Raw genomic sequence first — 17,605 nt, 5'->3', positions numbered from 1 at the left:
AATATATACGTATTATTTTGGAAATTAACTGATGTATAAAATAAAATGAATGTAATTTTTTCATTAACGTTTTCAGTAAAATAGAAGAAGTAATAGTATTAAGTTGTAAATAGTAGTAATTAGTAATAAGTTGAAAAAAGTCTGGAATAGTTAATAGCTATTAATGCCTTAAAGGAACTCATTTGAACCGAAGGCTTATTTGCAAGGGAGTGTCCGAGGAGAGAAGAATGCTAAACACGGGTAGTTTGACCTATGTTCAAATCCATCCTGACATTTTCGTGTTTTCCTCCATGTGAAACATAAACACAAAACAGTTTCCCTGAGAAACAGCTTTCTTTTAAGCAGGAAATTTTCGTATACTTCGCTGTAATGAATTAGACCGCTAAATGACGGTATCTTCCAGTTGGATGATAAAACCATATCGATGAATTTATAGGAGTGCAAGGTTTGTGCTCATAGAACATTTATTATGCTATTATGCTTTTATGAAGATGGATGAAATGAGAAAGAAAACTATATAAAGAAAAATAGCAGAATTTAAGAAAGATAATAGAATGAGCTCTATAGCCAACTAGTGAAATACTGGCAGGTCATTTTGTAAAAGAAGCAGAAGAGAAGCCGCTTTTCTACGCAAAGTCTATGAACTTGTTTTCATTATATGTAAAAAGTAATATTTTCCTATACATCAAAACTATGTCAAATACTGGGTGTTGTGATTCAAGGAAATCCGTAAAATACAGTGTAGCAAAATTGACAATAGATTTCAAAGTACATTCTTTGGAGGAGATAATTTTACAGGTAAAACTAATTTTAGAAACTTTTAGATCATTCAGATATCCGAATGAATGTAGTATACAATTTAACAACGAGCAGACACGAAATGTCATCTAATCACAAAGTAACAAATTTGAAGATATTTCACAGAACCTACAGGGCTTTTCGATTGCGATGAAACTATTTTCGTTTTCGATCCAAAGCAAACGAAATATCATGATGAAAGAACATCAGAAAGGTAGTAGATGAAAATTTTAATCTGACTATGTTTTTAATAGTAAAGACAGCTGACAAACTTGAGACCCAAATAGTTGCTTACAATTATGCAAGTTTAAAATTTTTCATATATTTTTCAGTAGACTTCACTGGTTAAACGTGATCTTATTCTAAGATTCTCTCATTAATTCTGTTAAGAAGTAACACAATCATTTTTAACATAATATATTTTAAAATTAGAAGTTCTAAGCTTATTTGTAGAGATCTATCAAGTCTAGTCAGCTATGTAAATTTAACATGAGAAAATGGTGAAAAGCTGAGGAACTGCAGAGAAAACAGTATCTGCATTAGAACTTCTGTCTCCCATGAGGTAACGATGACTGACTATCTCTCCTGGGCACGGATTTGTCATTTATTTCATCCGCCCAACCTCACTATAACGAACTTCAAGGGACTCGAAGTTTTTTCGCTATAACTGATGACTCGCTATATCCTATTCGGCAAGAATAATAGATTATCTCACCCAAATGTGTAACATTAAATGATAAATAAACAAAAACACTGACTTATGTTTTTTAATCTGAAAGAAATGCAATTTAAAAGTTATTTTAAATTAATTATTTACAATTACTATTGCGCTCAGTTATTAAATTTGCTAGTTGTTCTTCCCCAATTTGACAACGTTGATAAAGTCAGTAAGTTAGAAACATCACACGATAAATTACTTAGTATAAAGTACTTAGTATTACGATAAATTATGGTAAACTATCATAGTTTTGATCCTCACCTAAATTAACCTTTTAGTATAAATATAAAGAGTTATTTTATCCATAGCAATATTAACCGCTGAAAACGAACAACAAAAATATTGACAAATTTACTTTAACTTCACTTCTGAGAACAAAAATAAACTACAATTTTCTATTGTCATGATGAAGGTTGAAGGAAACTTTTATCCATAATTTCAAAGCAAAAATTCAGTAACCTGCAGAATGAAAATCCTATGTCTTGCAGAAGACTTTATAGCATGCAACACCAATATTCGAGAGATACAGCTTAGAAAGCATTTATACTTAAATAAAACAAATCAATAAGGATCAAATTCGTATTCCCAAAAGATTGTACTTCTTAAGTTTACATTAAATACCACTTCCTCTTTCCCAAATTAGAAAACATTTCAAAATTAAATAGAGCTCTGTCTGACAGCTCCCTCAAAGGATTTGATCAGAATTAGATATCCGATTCATGTTCTTTGCTTCAGTGTTCACGTGTGGTGTTCTAAGATATGCTCATTATGTGCTCGTTCTCCTAGAATTGGGTGGATCTCCCCTGTCTTGCAGAGTCTTTATTTAGAACACAAAGGTGGAGGTGGAGATTGCAAGAAAACAAACTTAACTATGGTATCCATTACTGATGGAATATGTAGCCTTGCATTATAAACGTGAATGATTTTAGCAGTTAATAAATTTTCATTTAAAACTTTGAGTTTTTAAAAAATATGAAAGGAACAAATAAGATTCAGTCGAAGATATGAACAACAAATCGTTATAACAGACTTCATACTTTTATAGGTTCGCTAATATATTCGCTAAAATAGCACTAAGTGTATATGAAATTGGACGGGATCAAAAGTTTATTGATTAACTTCGGTAGTTCATTATACCGAGTTTCGACTGAGTTTTCAAAATTCTTTGTCTCGAGATACATATAAATGGTCTTTAGAGGTGGACTTTAAGGTATTTTCCCATGCCATGGATTTGATCCCGAGTGATCTATTTCAGTAGCCTTATGACATTGCTATTCTTCGAATATTTGCAGAGATTGTTTCATACTTTTTTATGAACGTTCTTTCTTCTTTTTCCAGATGTAAGATTTCATTACCTGTATGAATAAGGACATGTATTTCACATCTTTGTTTCGTTGTTTAATTTTTTTCTCACTTGAAAAATCTGCCAATATTTGAAAGTCTCTCAAGATACGTAAAGTCACTTCAGGTAGAAGCATGTTACATCTTCGCTTCCGCAAAAAGTCCGCAAATGATTTTGGTAAACTTTGCATTTTCCTCAGAAGGGTAGCCGATACTCTATTGTCCTTCTTTTCTAAGTTCGTGCTATTGTTTACTGAACTATATACTGTAATTTTTTTCTGTCAGATGGTCTTTCTGGGCATCTAATATTTTTGTCCTTTTTTATAACTCAGTTCATTATAGAAATGTTACGAGCAATGAATGTTGTCCTGATAATCTTGACCTGATCTGTCCTGTTTCCTATCGTTAGTGGGAAGCAAAGGATTTCCACCACTAGGTTTTCAAAGTGAATGTTGCTTTCATTTCGCATCAGCTCGCTTTGTTTAATAAATCAGTTCGTAATAAAACATCAACTTTCGTAATAATTTTGTCGATAACCAACACATGTGTTGCTAAAATTTTATCATATATTAGAATTTCACATTTCTTTATTTAAATTAAAGCACTGCCCAAAAGTGTTTTTTTTTTTTTTTTTTTTTTTTTTTGCCTAAGGGAATGTAGACATTCCTTAAGAGTTGATTTCATAGAAAATGGGTTTCTTCTTACATTGCATATGGAGAAAACCTCGGAAATACTCTTGCAGTCTGTCCCTTTGCTAGGATTTGAACCTGAAAAGAACTATTTGTGAGGATATTTACTAGGCCTTTGATGGATCGAACTTAATTAAAGAATTCTAACATGAGTTCTAATGATTTCGCATTTATATTCCCGAAAGAAGTTAATTGTATATTCTTTTGGTTTAAGAGCGTGATCCTTAGTTTGGCTATACATCTTCACAAATTTAAATTCGGGGATTCACAAACAAATTTTAAAACAGCAATTATTTATTTTAATTGTTATGTGAATATTGTGCTTAGACATTTCTTCAAAAATCGTCTTTAATTATTTTCACTTCTCCAGTTTAAATATATGGTTTACATTCCACCACTTAGACCATAGCCGTTATACTTCAGACGAAACAACTGAATTCATTATTATTTATCCTTACAAAAAAAAAAAGAGCTTTTCCATAATTTTCTTCAATCAAAACATTATATTTCTGAAGAAGGCTTGTACATTTTATCTGTATATTTATTTAGTACATTATTAATTTGATTTTTACCTTGTTAACATCTTTATTTATTCTTGCACATTCGAACTACATATTTCCAGTTTTCTAATGAATTTAGCAATAGGCTTACAAGTATACCAAACATCTTTACGCTACAAGACTCACAATAATGCATATATAATACATAATCGTTGATGTCATTCGGACTATAAATCTGTTCATGTTTGCAAAATATATTTTAGTAGGTTTAATGCAAAATCCTCGGCGTTACTATCTTTCATGAAGAGACACAGAATTGTTATCTATTGCAAATCCACCAGTCAGTAAACCTTTCAGTCTAGACCCCGAATTGGCTTACGTTTTCTTTCTGTTCTGTAAACAGACCGTTTCAGTGACGAGAAATTTGCGTAAAGTTGATTTTATGAGCAAAATGAAATTTCATTTTCAATCATTGAGTAATATTTTCATGCGGGTCTCTATAAAATCGTGTTTAATACATTAATCACCAAAATTGACATTCATTTTATTAAAATGTCTAAAAGCATGTATTGTACGAATGATTTCATTTATATTTTCATATTCCAGAGACGCATACACTTACTGCATCCGCTTTTGTTTTAAATATCTTCCTAAAGTAGCTAAAAGTTATTTAAAAGATAACAAAATTTATCAGTTAAAATATTTTTTGTCTAAAAATTATTATTTTAAATACTTATTCAATAAACTAGTAGCATTTTTCAGGATGAAAACAATGACAGAAATATCAAACAAAAGTATAAATTAAATTAGTGTATGTCTTAAACTGGAGTAATGAAGAAAAAAGTATTGCTATAAAAGAAACAACGTAAATAAAATAAATTAAAAAATGCAGATATTGTTAGATAAAATGCATTTAAATTGACTTAAATTTGTTGTAAAAAAAGAAGAAAAAATATAACGCTTAAAGTTCGAACAGAATTTCCTTCGAAATGCATTTCATAAATCATTTTTTTCCCATTAATGGCAGATATGTTTCTCTAAAAATAGCAATTGATTTAAAGAATACTGCTGTGAGACAAACAAATGAAATTCAAACTCTTGCAGCAAATTGCATTGTTTACCAGCTGTAAAAAGGCCACATATATTTCACATGTTTTTTATTTATTTTTACCTTCCTGTTATTTTGAAGCCTAAGACAGATAAGAGAATTCTAGTTTGAGTTCGTGATAAAAGAATATTTAAAATGACCTTAAGTTAAATACTAATGTAAATAATCCTTTAAATAAGTCTGGTTTTGGAAATAAATCGGCAATATAGGTAAATTTTAGAACTATCTAATAATTCAAAGCATTTACATGTAATTGATCTTTTAGAAAATTTCATGAAATTTCTCTATCTAAATGTGCCTTAAGAACAACTTTTATTGGATTTATATCTCAGTAATATTAAGTATATGAAGGATAATAATATCTGAAGCCTATTTCATTTTTCGCAGTGAAAATATGATCTCAAATATTATAATCTAATATGGATAAGCATAAATTCATATCTGCACTAAAAAAATTACTTTGTTTTAGAATAGTCGGAAATTCATTTTTCCGTGAAGAATGCTAACGGTGAAATTTTTGCATACATGACGCTAAAATAATATGACATAAAGTATTAGACCACCATTTAAAATATACAGGAAACAACTGAGGGAAATCGGTCATCTGATACTCGTTCCTGTGAATTATTTTGTGCTTAACTCAAGTATTGTTTCAATAACATTATTGATACGTAAGAAAATATCTTTTTTATTGGGTCGAGCTCTATCATGTATAAAACACTGCTAAAGATAATAATGTTCTCTAAACATACGACGAAATTTTAAATCAATAGATTATTATAATAGAAGAGAAGTTGTATTACACTAATCCCATTCAAAGTACTCTATTGTAATAAACGTTATATTGCATTAATTCCTTTTAAATACTAAATACTAATTTTTATGTAATGCATACTTATCATATTTCTTTTATTACTTTCTCTGACAGTTCTTGAAGTTATGTTTCATGAATAGCCGCCGGTGTTGTTTCACTACACTGAATCGATTTAAGATGTTTATCTTTCAAAATCCATTTTAAATCTGGAAACGGCCACAAAAGGCATGGTGAGAAATCTTCTGAATAATGTGCATGGTTTCATTTGACAGAAGCACACTATAATGATACATTGCAGACATTACGCATCGTTATGTTGTTATCCATATCACTTTCCTGCTCTATCTTAATTGATGAGCATTTTTATGAGTAGCAATTACTTTTGATTGAAGCTATTTTTATCTCCGTCACCATAAACTAATTTTAAAATTTCACTGCTTTTTAGCAGTTTTAGGGAATTTGAAATAAAATTCCTAATTAATTCATTATTTCTGATCAGTAGATGTAGAACTACGCCTCTTATAACGCACTTTTTTTTTTCAAAAGTAGCTCATAATGGGTGATGGCACCGAACAAACTGAAACTCGTTATCCACTTTTGATAATGAGTAATATACTACCTCCTATATAAAAGATACGTAAAAAAAAAACTTCTATTTCACAGCCCTCAGCAGTGGAGTTTACTGTATTTTTAACACCTCTTATACGTATTAATAATATTGCGGCGATGAATCACCGGTGCAACTTCTCATTTCAGTAACTAAGGATGATCCTGCCCAGTAACAATATCTTCGGAAAACATCCGACCAACCATTTACTTAGACCATGGATCATATCATATGATGCTGCTTTGAGGGCTTATAATAGTTTTAACACTCATATTTTGATTTTCAGTTCCCAATAGCTCAATTTCGGTTTGCTGATAGTGACCCTTATGACGTGATTTTACTACCAGACGTGTTTTTTTTTCCTTTTATGTTGAGCACTGTATTTTCTATATTTTACCATTTTCCGAAGTAATTTGCGATATGGGGTAGGAGATTAAAAAAATAAAAAATGTTCATAACTCTTCTTCTGGGTCCGAAATCAGTGATTCATGTTCAATTAAGTGATTCATTTTACAGGAAAAATTCAGATTCCTGTTCAAGTTTTAAGAACTTACCTTTTATAACGGGGAAGTTGATTATTATCGAAACGGGAAAATTGCGGAGATACCGCGAAAGTTGCGCAAATCGTTTCTTCATATTTCTGAAGAAACTGACTCCTCTTCATATAGGTTAAAATAACAAGCCGAATAACGATTATTGGAGAAGTTAAACAAACATAACGAAAAATAAACGTTATGTTTGTAATTTTTGCAAGACTGGTGTCGGTATTTTAAATACAAAACGAGCATTTTCAGTTGCCTAAGTGAAAATGAACGGGATAGAATATGGTGATAAGAATGACTGAAAAAAGTCAAGCTTCTGGTTCCAACTATCGATGGAACAGGAAAACTAAAATATAATTTCCTTTAAGTCTGAGGGAAAAGATGGATTGGAATTATGGTCGTAAACTAGAACAGAAAGATTTTTTTGAACTTAGAAATTTTTGATTTTTGAAATGCCTCTAGAAAATCTAATTCACTATTGGAAGGTGTTTTTTGAATACTTTTGACTGCAGGAAAATGGAAAGTGTGATTTTTCTGACCAACAGTGCTGGGTAACACAGTATTTATATGCTTCGTTTTTCATAATATATGCCTCATGGTCTTTATGGCGGAATTTTAAGACTCTGTTAGTTTGTGGAATGTAAATTAAACCTCACTGGTAAGGAATCGTGTAAATACCCCAAATATTCATTTCCGGACTGCGTGTCCTTAAATATGAACTCGAAATTTTATTGATAGAAGAAAAACAGCCGGAAAATTAAAAATCTGTAAAACACGTGCAATGTTTTATAGCTAATTGATGGAGAGAAAGGAATAACAACAGAACTATTACAATTTTCGAAAACGAGAGAGTGCCTTTTCACGTGTTGAAATGAGAATTGTATAACTGCTTAGTTTTTAATGTTGGGTGAAAATCCCCTGTCACCAGCAACTGCTTTTACGTAAAGAGCCAGTTTGGAGGAACAAACTTGAAGAGCACGAAAAACGAACGAATTAAATGAAGCTAACTTCTGTTTGGTAGAACAACATGATCTGGCTGGAAAGTAAACCGATGAAGGTTTACGGTAAGCGGTAGTATTAAAGTTGGAAATGTTACGTGTGACGAAAATATTGAGGAATAGAAGAGAATTCGATGTTTTAAGTTCAAAAGTGAACTGAATAGCAGGATCAATGGAATTTATTGCTGAAAGAGCTTTATTTAAATCATCTTTATTACCGTCAAACAGGATAAACGCATCGTCTACGCAGCGGTATCATAACGGGAAGTTTAAAGTTATAAATTATTTTGATTCATAATAATGCATGTAGATATCGACAAGGATGGGTCTCAGAGGGCTTGCCATGGATAATCCTTACAGTTTACTTATAATACCTATTTTGGAAAAAAAACTGTGTTTTATTTTCAAACATAGTTAAGTAAGAGAAATTAGCTCATCAATTTCGAGCAGGAAGAATGAAATTCACGAAATCTGGTTTATAGAAATACTAATGCACCTGAAACATTGGTGAATGATGATTTTACATCAAAAGAAACCATGAGTAAATTCCCAGAAGAAATGCTTTTAACTTTTTTTAAAAAATTTTATACTTTTTAAACTTTTATTAATTTTTGATTTCTTTCTAGTCATTCTTATCACCATATTCTATCTCGTTCGTTTGCACGTAGGCAGCTGCACAAGATGGATCTGTATGTAAACATAGAAAATAGTCCTGCAAAATTTACAAACATTATAGTAATTCTTGTTTTTTAAGTTCTCCAATAATCCTCTTCATTTGATGAAGAATTCGTATTCAACCCGTTTAGTTTTTTCGCTTTGTAAAAAGACTTTCGTCGATTTATACTATTTTGTTATACGCTCTACCGAAAGTTTTGTTTAGAACGCTGTAACTACAAACTTCTGGTGGGTAACCACTGCGATATACTACTGTTTTATCTGCCAAACTGGGATAACCATATTATATCCATTATACCCATTTATTCATGGTAAGATCCCATACGTTTGAAAATAATCCACTGCTTGCTATTCGGTAGATGTCAGATCTTAAATTTAAATCGTTTGTTTTGTTAACGATGTTTTATGCTCACGCCAAACCGGCGCCCTTGAGATGTCAAGCTGAGGCAAGCATATGTATAAGTACTTGCTGTTCGTTCTGACTGTCTGTGGTTCCAGTATGTTCTGTGTGTTGTGGCGTCAAATAAATGTGGTTTAATGTGTAACCTTGTGTCTGCCGCCTACGTATTCCCTGGTCCTACGTAACATGTTTCAAAATGCAATAAAAATACAGCAAGAACAGTTAATGGCGTTTCGAGAATCAAGTCGGGGTTTATATATGTTATGAGAGTGTTCTTAAGTCACACTTAGCCATAAATGGTGTTAAATCATGCTGCTTGGCGACAGCTACATGTTAGAAGAGATAAGCCATAAAAACCAGATATTCGTCATTCAATAAGAGTAGTTTTGTTGCTACATCCTGCCTTTTCTGACTAAAACTTTATTCCTGAAGACACAAATATTACTAGTTAATCACAAAAAATTGAGGAGATTAAGAAGATATCATGATAAGATCATCTTAAAAGTAAACTAACTTCAATAACTTAAAGTCTTTTTCTGGTTGCTAAATCAAAAAAAGTTGTCTTTATCCACCATCCTTTAACTTCCTGCTGAGCTATGATATTAATTTGGTTATTTTAATGAAATTTTCTTACAATACTTAGACATTATTTCATGATTAACGAAGGCATATTGAAAATATTTAAACTAACAAAGAATTCAAATTTTAGAGTTTTAATATACAAGGTATAACAGAACTGAAGTTCACAACTTTAAGAGATTGTAGAATCCAGAAAAAGCGAAATGTTTGTAATATAATGCATAGCGAAATGTCAAATATTAAAGGGAGAAAACAGTAACTACAGGAAAAATAGAACAACGAAAATTCCTTTTAATCACAGATAAATACAATGATAATGTTTGAAATTGTTTAAATGGGCGACCATCAGCTTAATAGGTGTGCTACTATGACGGCGAAGTAACGGCAGAACACTTTGAAAGTAACGGCAGAACACTTTCATGCCTCGCATTTCTGCAGCAACGATGCTAATTTTGGCAGCAGTCATGAGAAAAGTTAACACGCGTCTCATAAATGAGATATAGCATGTTTTTTGTTGTTTATATTTTCACTTAACGCTTGTTCATTTATACAGTTCCGATAAATATCAGATACCGTTTCTTATGAATATCTGTGATTATGATGATTTTCTGTTTTTGATGCACTGTATGTTAACTGTGTATCCATATTCATATGGCACATTCCTACAGGTATAGCTTTCCGAAAATTGTTATCTTTACCATGTGTGCCATTCCTTAAAATTGTGATCATTAATCCTTTTACATACTATATTATAGGATATTTTTTCATATTATTAATCTGTCGTATATACCAACAGAAACGCAGTCAAGGTAACAAAATCGATTTTTATTGCATTATTTTGGTGATTATCCTGCATTGAAGATACATAAATATTTCAGATTTAAAATAAATTAATCGAGAGATTAAATATAAGGTTTAATATTTCGACTAATAGATGTGAAAATGCTTTTAAGCCACTACGAACTTAAGATTATGTAAAATATATAATTGCATTAAATGTGTAGGAAACAAAAGAATTTAATAAAAAAATTACTAAATGAGGTATATATCTATCAGCATAATTCATTACTTAATTTTTGCAATCTTCCGAATTTTAAACTCTTTATTAAATACTATGAGGGAAAAAACAATTAGAGTTTTTATTTGAACTTCGTTTAAGAAATCGGTGATATTTTGGTTTGTTTCGTCACTTAGACCATTTTCTTTTGAACTAAAATTTATCATTTAGTTTATGTTTGCAAAGTGCCCTGACGCTAATTTGGTTAATATGTTCTAAATTAGTATGACAATCAATCTTCGACGACAGAAAATTTTAGCTTACTCCGGTTGCTTCCTAAACAGCGAAAGATAAGTTGCGTTTCGAAAAAGAGAATTTAGGTTAGGAATATTAATTTATTAGATCGATTGGAGTTCATACAACATAGACGTAGCTATATAGGACTGGAGAAAATATTTATTAAACTCTTGCTCATTTGGCAGCTGTTGCAATATAAAGATCAATATCTGCATTTTAAATGAATTTACTAAGGTCCTTTACTTTTGATCTTTCCAATTCTCTCTGCGTGCTGGAATAATTATACAAAACTTACATAAGGGAACAAGGTAATTCTGTTTGTGTTACTTATACTTTATATTTGTGAATTGAAATTTTTTGCCTGCGAGCAGTTAAAGAATCACCTCAATAATGAATGCAAAATTGTTAGGAATAATAACGCAAAACTGATATTAATGGCAGGCAGCGAACAGTTTCAAACCTATGAAATTCAATAACTTACAACATTACCATTTTAAAATTTAAATTTTTCCATCATCAACAATTTAAGAGGTGCCGTATCAATTATTTCTTGCTAACTAACGAGACTTATTTTATAGCTTTCAATACAGTAACAAGCAGTGCTGTATTGAATATTTAAGCTGTGCAGTTTAAACATTTTATAAGGTATTTTGTCCCTTCTTCCACCGTGCGTTCGTGATGTAATCGAAAGCACGCCCGGCTAATTTCGAGTAGTCTGGAGTTTGAATCTTGAGAACAGCTGGTAAATTTTCCATGTTTTCCTACTTTAAGAACCCTAATAGCTCTACAGTTTAAACGCTTATTACATCTTTAGTTTGTGTTTTGAAAACGTAATATGAAACTTAAGCTGTTGAAACTTTAATTTTATGACGCAAATCAAAACTTCGAGTTTCTATTCCCATTAGACATCTAGTTTAGTTTTCACGCGTTTTTGTCTAACTGACTAAAGTTAGAACAGCAACAGCAAAAATTTAATTTCTGCGGGCGAACTTTTTTGTTTTTATAGCTTTTATTAATACTTATTTATTTGTACAAGCAATGAGCGATGAGGATTAAAATATGCTGCTGAACCAAATCATTGGTTATAAAAATTCAGATGAAATTGGTTATATTCTAGGAAACAATTTGTTTTTCTTTCTTTCTCGAAAAACCAGGTATTCTCAATAAAAACGCTTTAATTTATGTTTATAATTATAGAAGTAATATTAATGATAGACATTCCGAAGCACTGCTCAAGTTTCTATAAAATATTTTGCTAATTTAGTAATAAAACAATAACGATCAATCGAAATACAATGTTCTCTCGATTATCTGGGAGCAGTGAGGTGGAGCAGTCACAAATAATTGGAAAACACAAATAATCCAAATTCTCAATTTTCATGAACATTGTTTGTTTCTTAAACAGTAACTTTACTTTGGTTTTGAAAACGCTTAACTATTTGCAGAAATTCATTGTTTTTAGAAGTGATATTTTATTATTGTATTTGAATCCTTTTTGGTGGACGAAGTCCGATACAGTTTGTGCCCCAGTTCCATATTTTTTGGAGAGTTCATTGTCTATTAACCACGTTCAGATCTTTTGATAAGTGTAAGTTATTGTTTTAATATTAAAAACCACTTAAACTCTTCGCTACTTGCAGTGTGCTCTTTATTTCTTTTTTATTTCTAAAATTTTAAATAAATCTTTAAAAGATTAAGAAGAAAATATGCACTAAACTAACGTACGAAATAAAACATCTCAGTGATGTGAATCTATTATATGATGTGCGGAATAAAAAATAAGAGTAATTTTGAATTTAATTTAAATAAAGAATTAAATTCAAAATAAAAAATTATGTATCAAAATAAAGAATTAAATTCAAAGAGAATAAAGAATAAGAGTAATTTCGAATTTAATTCAAATAAAGAATTAAATTCAAAATAAAGAATTATATATCAAAATAAAGAATTAAATATTATACATATCAAAATAAAGAATTAAATTAAAATGATGACATGCAGAACGAACATTAGGAGGTGATCGTTTAAACTAAACCCGAAAGACCCAATTCAGTATGCTGAAAATTGGACGTGTTTATTTTTTGCACATTCTCGCGCATAGCGTTGCGTGTGCATGCTTGGGTAACCCTTAACACGGGTAATTTGCATCTAGATAATCAAGATTACACTGTATTAAATTAGGGGGAAATGTAACTAATTAACTAGGTGAAGAACAATGTTATGAACTGCTTTTTTCTCTGCAATTTGGGCTTATTTTATATCTTCAAATTAAAAAAAAATTATCCCTTCTCCCGTCACCACGTCTTTCTCCATGGCGATTCTCATTTTGTGTGCTGAATATCTGTTAACATCATTCTCTCTCTCTCTGATTTAAAAATTACATCCTCTACTTCCATCGGAATCTGCAATCTGTGTCATAACTCACGTCATTATTTCAGTCATTAATCTAAGTTATTAAAATCGTTTAAGTTACAAAAATGCTATTTATTCTAAGTGAATTTATATAAAAAATAAAATCAGACATATTTGCAAACAAGTTACGTTGCTACTCTCAGAGTATCTCCCAGGAGTATTACTCAAACCACCTTTTGCTTGAGTTATTTAGCCCACCAGCGGCCGAGCGGTAAAGTCGCTGAACACTGGTAGTTCGGTCCGAGGTTCGAATCCCGCGAACGGGCTGGCTGCATGGGCGTTTTCGTGGTTTTCCCCATGTGTAACGTGTATACGAGCCAGTTTCCCTTAGAAAGTCCTCCACGAAGGCATCCCTCCTCTTAGGCAGATAGCCCTCGAGGCTTTGCCATATTCACACACGCACACGCGCTTGAGTTATTTAAGAATTATACATTTTGTTTAAATACTACTCTTTATCAGTACGCTCGTAGCAAGATAACAATTTTCACTAAAGTAATAATATAGAAATCTACATTCATAGAACGCTGAGAGCAGAAGCTGCAAATGCCCTTGACCTCTTAACTACACATTTTTTCCCAATAAAAGGTAGTAAAATTTTGCAATGATTGTTTCAAGACATTCAGAATGGCAATTCTACTACAATACGTCTTTTACAGAATTTAACGTTATTTACATTTAATATGGACGATTACACCAAACAGTCTTTGTAGGAGGAAAAAAGATATTTGTAATAATAAAAATTCACTTAAATTTATAGATATTGCTAAAAAATATTGATTTTTTTATCTTTATGACTGATTTTGTTTAAAAATGTTTTAAGTGGACAAATTTAAATATTTTAAGCTAATCTAAACTAAATTAAATATACAATAACACTACTCGTAAGCTCTGAATTACATCGAATCTTCACATTTTGTACACTGCACACAGAAGTTTCCATAAAAGTTTATTTACGTCACAAAATTCGCAAACATTGCGCTTATATAGCTGAAAAGATAACAAACAAAATTAAAACAAAACAAAAACAAAAATCTGAAATGTTTCAGATTTTAAATTACGTCTAAAGGAGAGTTTATTTAACATTTTGTGTGTTACATTTATTCATTAAACATCACGTTCTATTCGCTTAAATCATAAAATTCAGTTCAACAGCAATATCGCAAAATAGTTTTAAAATGAGCATATCTTTAGATTTGCCGATACGGAGACTCACGCGCTGGAGATAAAAAATGTTTTTTCTGTACAACGTTGCCATTGCTCTCTTTGAAAATCTTGAGTTTGTTAATCGAAAATTCGTTAAAGCTTTAAAAAATAGGAAATCGGTAATAAAACAAATTCCAAATTTCAAATTTGGACTTCCACATGCCCGTATTCGTAGAAGGATTACGTCATTCAAAATTCGATGGCTCTGTGTACCGTGTGTTTGTTTTATCACAATGCGAGAAATATGCATACATTTATTTATTCAGATTTTCCATTCTTTAATTTCTTCAAATATAATGCAGAATATTAACATTTGGTGGCAAAAGTTTGAAAAGTGAAACGGACATTTATAGTGAACAAACGCAAAATCACTAAACGAAAACAATAGTCTATCAGGGACAAAGCCCCTTTGGACTAATTTTAAAAAATCTAAAAGCTTTCAGATTTTATATTACTCTGAAAGGGGCTTTTTTGGACTAAGATGACTTCGAGCTAAAGATATTTAAAAGCAGAATATATTTAAAATTTCAGATAGGCAATCTCGTACGCTGGAGATAAAATTTTTTTATTCCCTATAGTGTTGCCACTGCTTGTTTCGAAATTATTGAGATTTTTAATAAAAAATTCTTTAAAATTTTACAAAATATCAAATAAACAATAAAAGGAATTTGAAACTCCTTATTCGGTCTTCCAGCGGCACATATTAGGGTGAAGGGCTACATTGTTCAAAATTTGATAGCTCTAGGTCAACATTGTTCTTCACAATGAGAGAAACATACATACATTCATGCAAATTCTTGAACATTTTTTTCTCTTAAATATAATAGAGGGGAATAATATTTGGTGGCGACAATTTTAAAAGTGAGAGACATTTATAATGAACCGACGCAAAATGCAATTTCGAGACTAATAGTTCTTCTGAGCTAACGCCCCTTTGGGCTAAATAGTATATTTTGGGGGGAACTTGATATGAATCATTTTAATATGTGGAATAATTCCTTTATTGTTGTTATGTATTTATTAACAATTAAAATCTCATCGAGTCAGTTCCAAGCCATATAAAGAATAAAAACAGTGCTTTTGATACGTCTTACTTATCTTATTAAATAGCACTACGCCTAGAAGAGTCATACTTACTGTTCCAATAATAACTTGATTTTAATGTTTTAATTACAGTATTGTCGTTCAGAATCTTCGCTATGCTAACTTGAGAATAGCCCAAAGAGAAATAAAATTGTGAAACAGTAATTGTTAATATTCAAAGATGTCAAAATAATTAGATTTTCCATCTGTTAAAAGGCAGAAATAAATCTGTTGTATCATAAATTATAATACGACGTTTAGCTTAAGAGAGCTTCTCCTGACGCATGCGCCGTTCGCGTTTATCCGCGCGGTGATGAATGATGACGTAACTGTTTATTACGTATGTATGTATATGTATACCATTCTTACTTCTTCGCCCTTTTTCTCTGCTGTATGCAACTATGTTTAAGTTAATCTCTGTCATTAAAAATGTTCATTGATATTACAATCTATTTAGGCTTATTTATTTCTTCAATGGTTATGGGCCCAGGAACGTTTCAACTGTGCTTAATTAGCAAAATACTTATTTTAAAATGAACATTTTGAAGTTTTCGAGCATTGAACTCTTAAGCCTAATTCAGTGCAAGAACTGTTACGTCTAATCAACGGTAAGAACTGATCAGCGTTCAGTTAAGCCTATTTTTATAGCGCTCAATCTTGTTTTTTTTTTGGCTGTGAGAGACTGTATTACATTATGTCGCATTTGACTACTATAGAAAAGCTCAGAAAAGATAATTTTGACAGTTGGAAATTACAAATAGAAGCAGTATTGATTAAAAACGACCATTGGGATTATGTAACCGGTAAAGTGCTAAAACCTGCTGAAGGAACCGAAGACGAAAAGAAATGGCTCCAAGCTGATCAAAAAGCTCGCGCAGATATAATTCTTGCTATTAATCCTAGTGAACTGTGTCATATAAAGCATTGTGTGACATCAAATGCTGTGTGGAATAAACTCAAAGCCGTATATGAATCGAAAGGACCTGCGAAGAAGGCTACATTATTAAAACAGCTTTTATTTAGAAAAATGGTGGAAAGCGAAACGATGTCTGAACATTTGAATAATTTCTTCGAAATAGTTGATAAGCTTAAACAAATGGAAATTGACATAGCTGATGATTTATTATCGATTCTTCTGCTCTATAGTATTCCAGAAAATTTTGAAAATTTTAGATGCGCCATCGAATCAAGAGATCAGTTACCTAGTCCCGAATCTTTGAAAATCAAAATGTTAGAAGAATGGGAAGCAAGAAAAGGGAAAACGTCTCAAGATTCACAGAATGCATACTATACTGATTATAAAAGAAGAAATCAAGAACAGAAGAAAAATGAAAAATGGAAGGTAAATTCAAACAAAAATTTTCCAGCTGAAAGAAATTTTCGAAACTTGAAGTGTAATTACTGCTCGAAAATTGGGCACAAGGCATCTGAATGCAGAAAGAAAATAGCTGATAGAAAATATGCACAATCAAATAGGGGAAATCAAGGTTCTATGATGGCTTCTAATTATGAAGAGCAGATTAGTTTAGCAGTAAACAATGCTTATCAGAAGACCTCCTCATGGTGCTTAGACAGTGGCTGTACATCTCACATGTGCAATGACAGAAGGTTATTTTCAGAATTTCACCCTCGAACGAATTCAACCATAAAGTTAGCAGTTAACAAAACAGCAAAAATTACAGGAATTGGAACTGTCCTTATAACAGTACCTAACGGAAATAAGACAATTAAACTTACGCTCAAAAATGTGTTATGTGTTCCGGAATTAAAATGTAATTTGCTGTCAACATCTAAAGCTACTGCAAATAATCGTTCAGTGATTTTTACAGAACGACATGCTAGAA

This window comes from Stegodyphus dumicola, chromosome 7, assembly GCF_044657685.1.
Source record: "Stegodyphus dumicola isolate Sdum_Otavi_A_Nest chromosome 7, ASM4465768v1".
NCBI lineage: Eukaryota > Metazoa > Arthropoda > Arachnida > Araneae > Eresidae > Stegodyphus > Stegodyphus dumicola.
Note: the sequence above shows the minus strand (reverse complement) of the source record.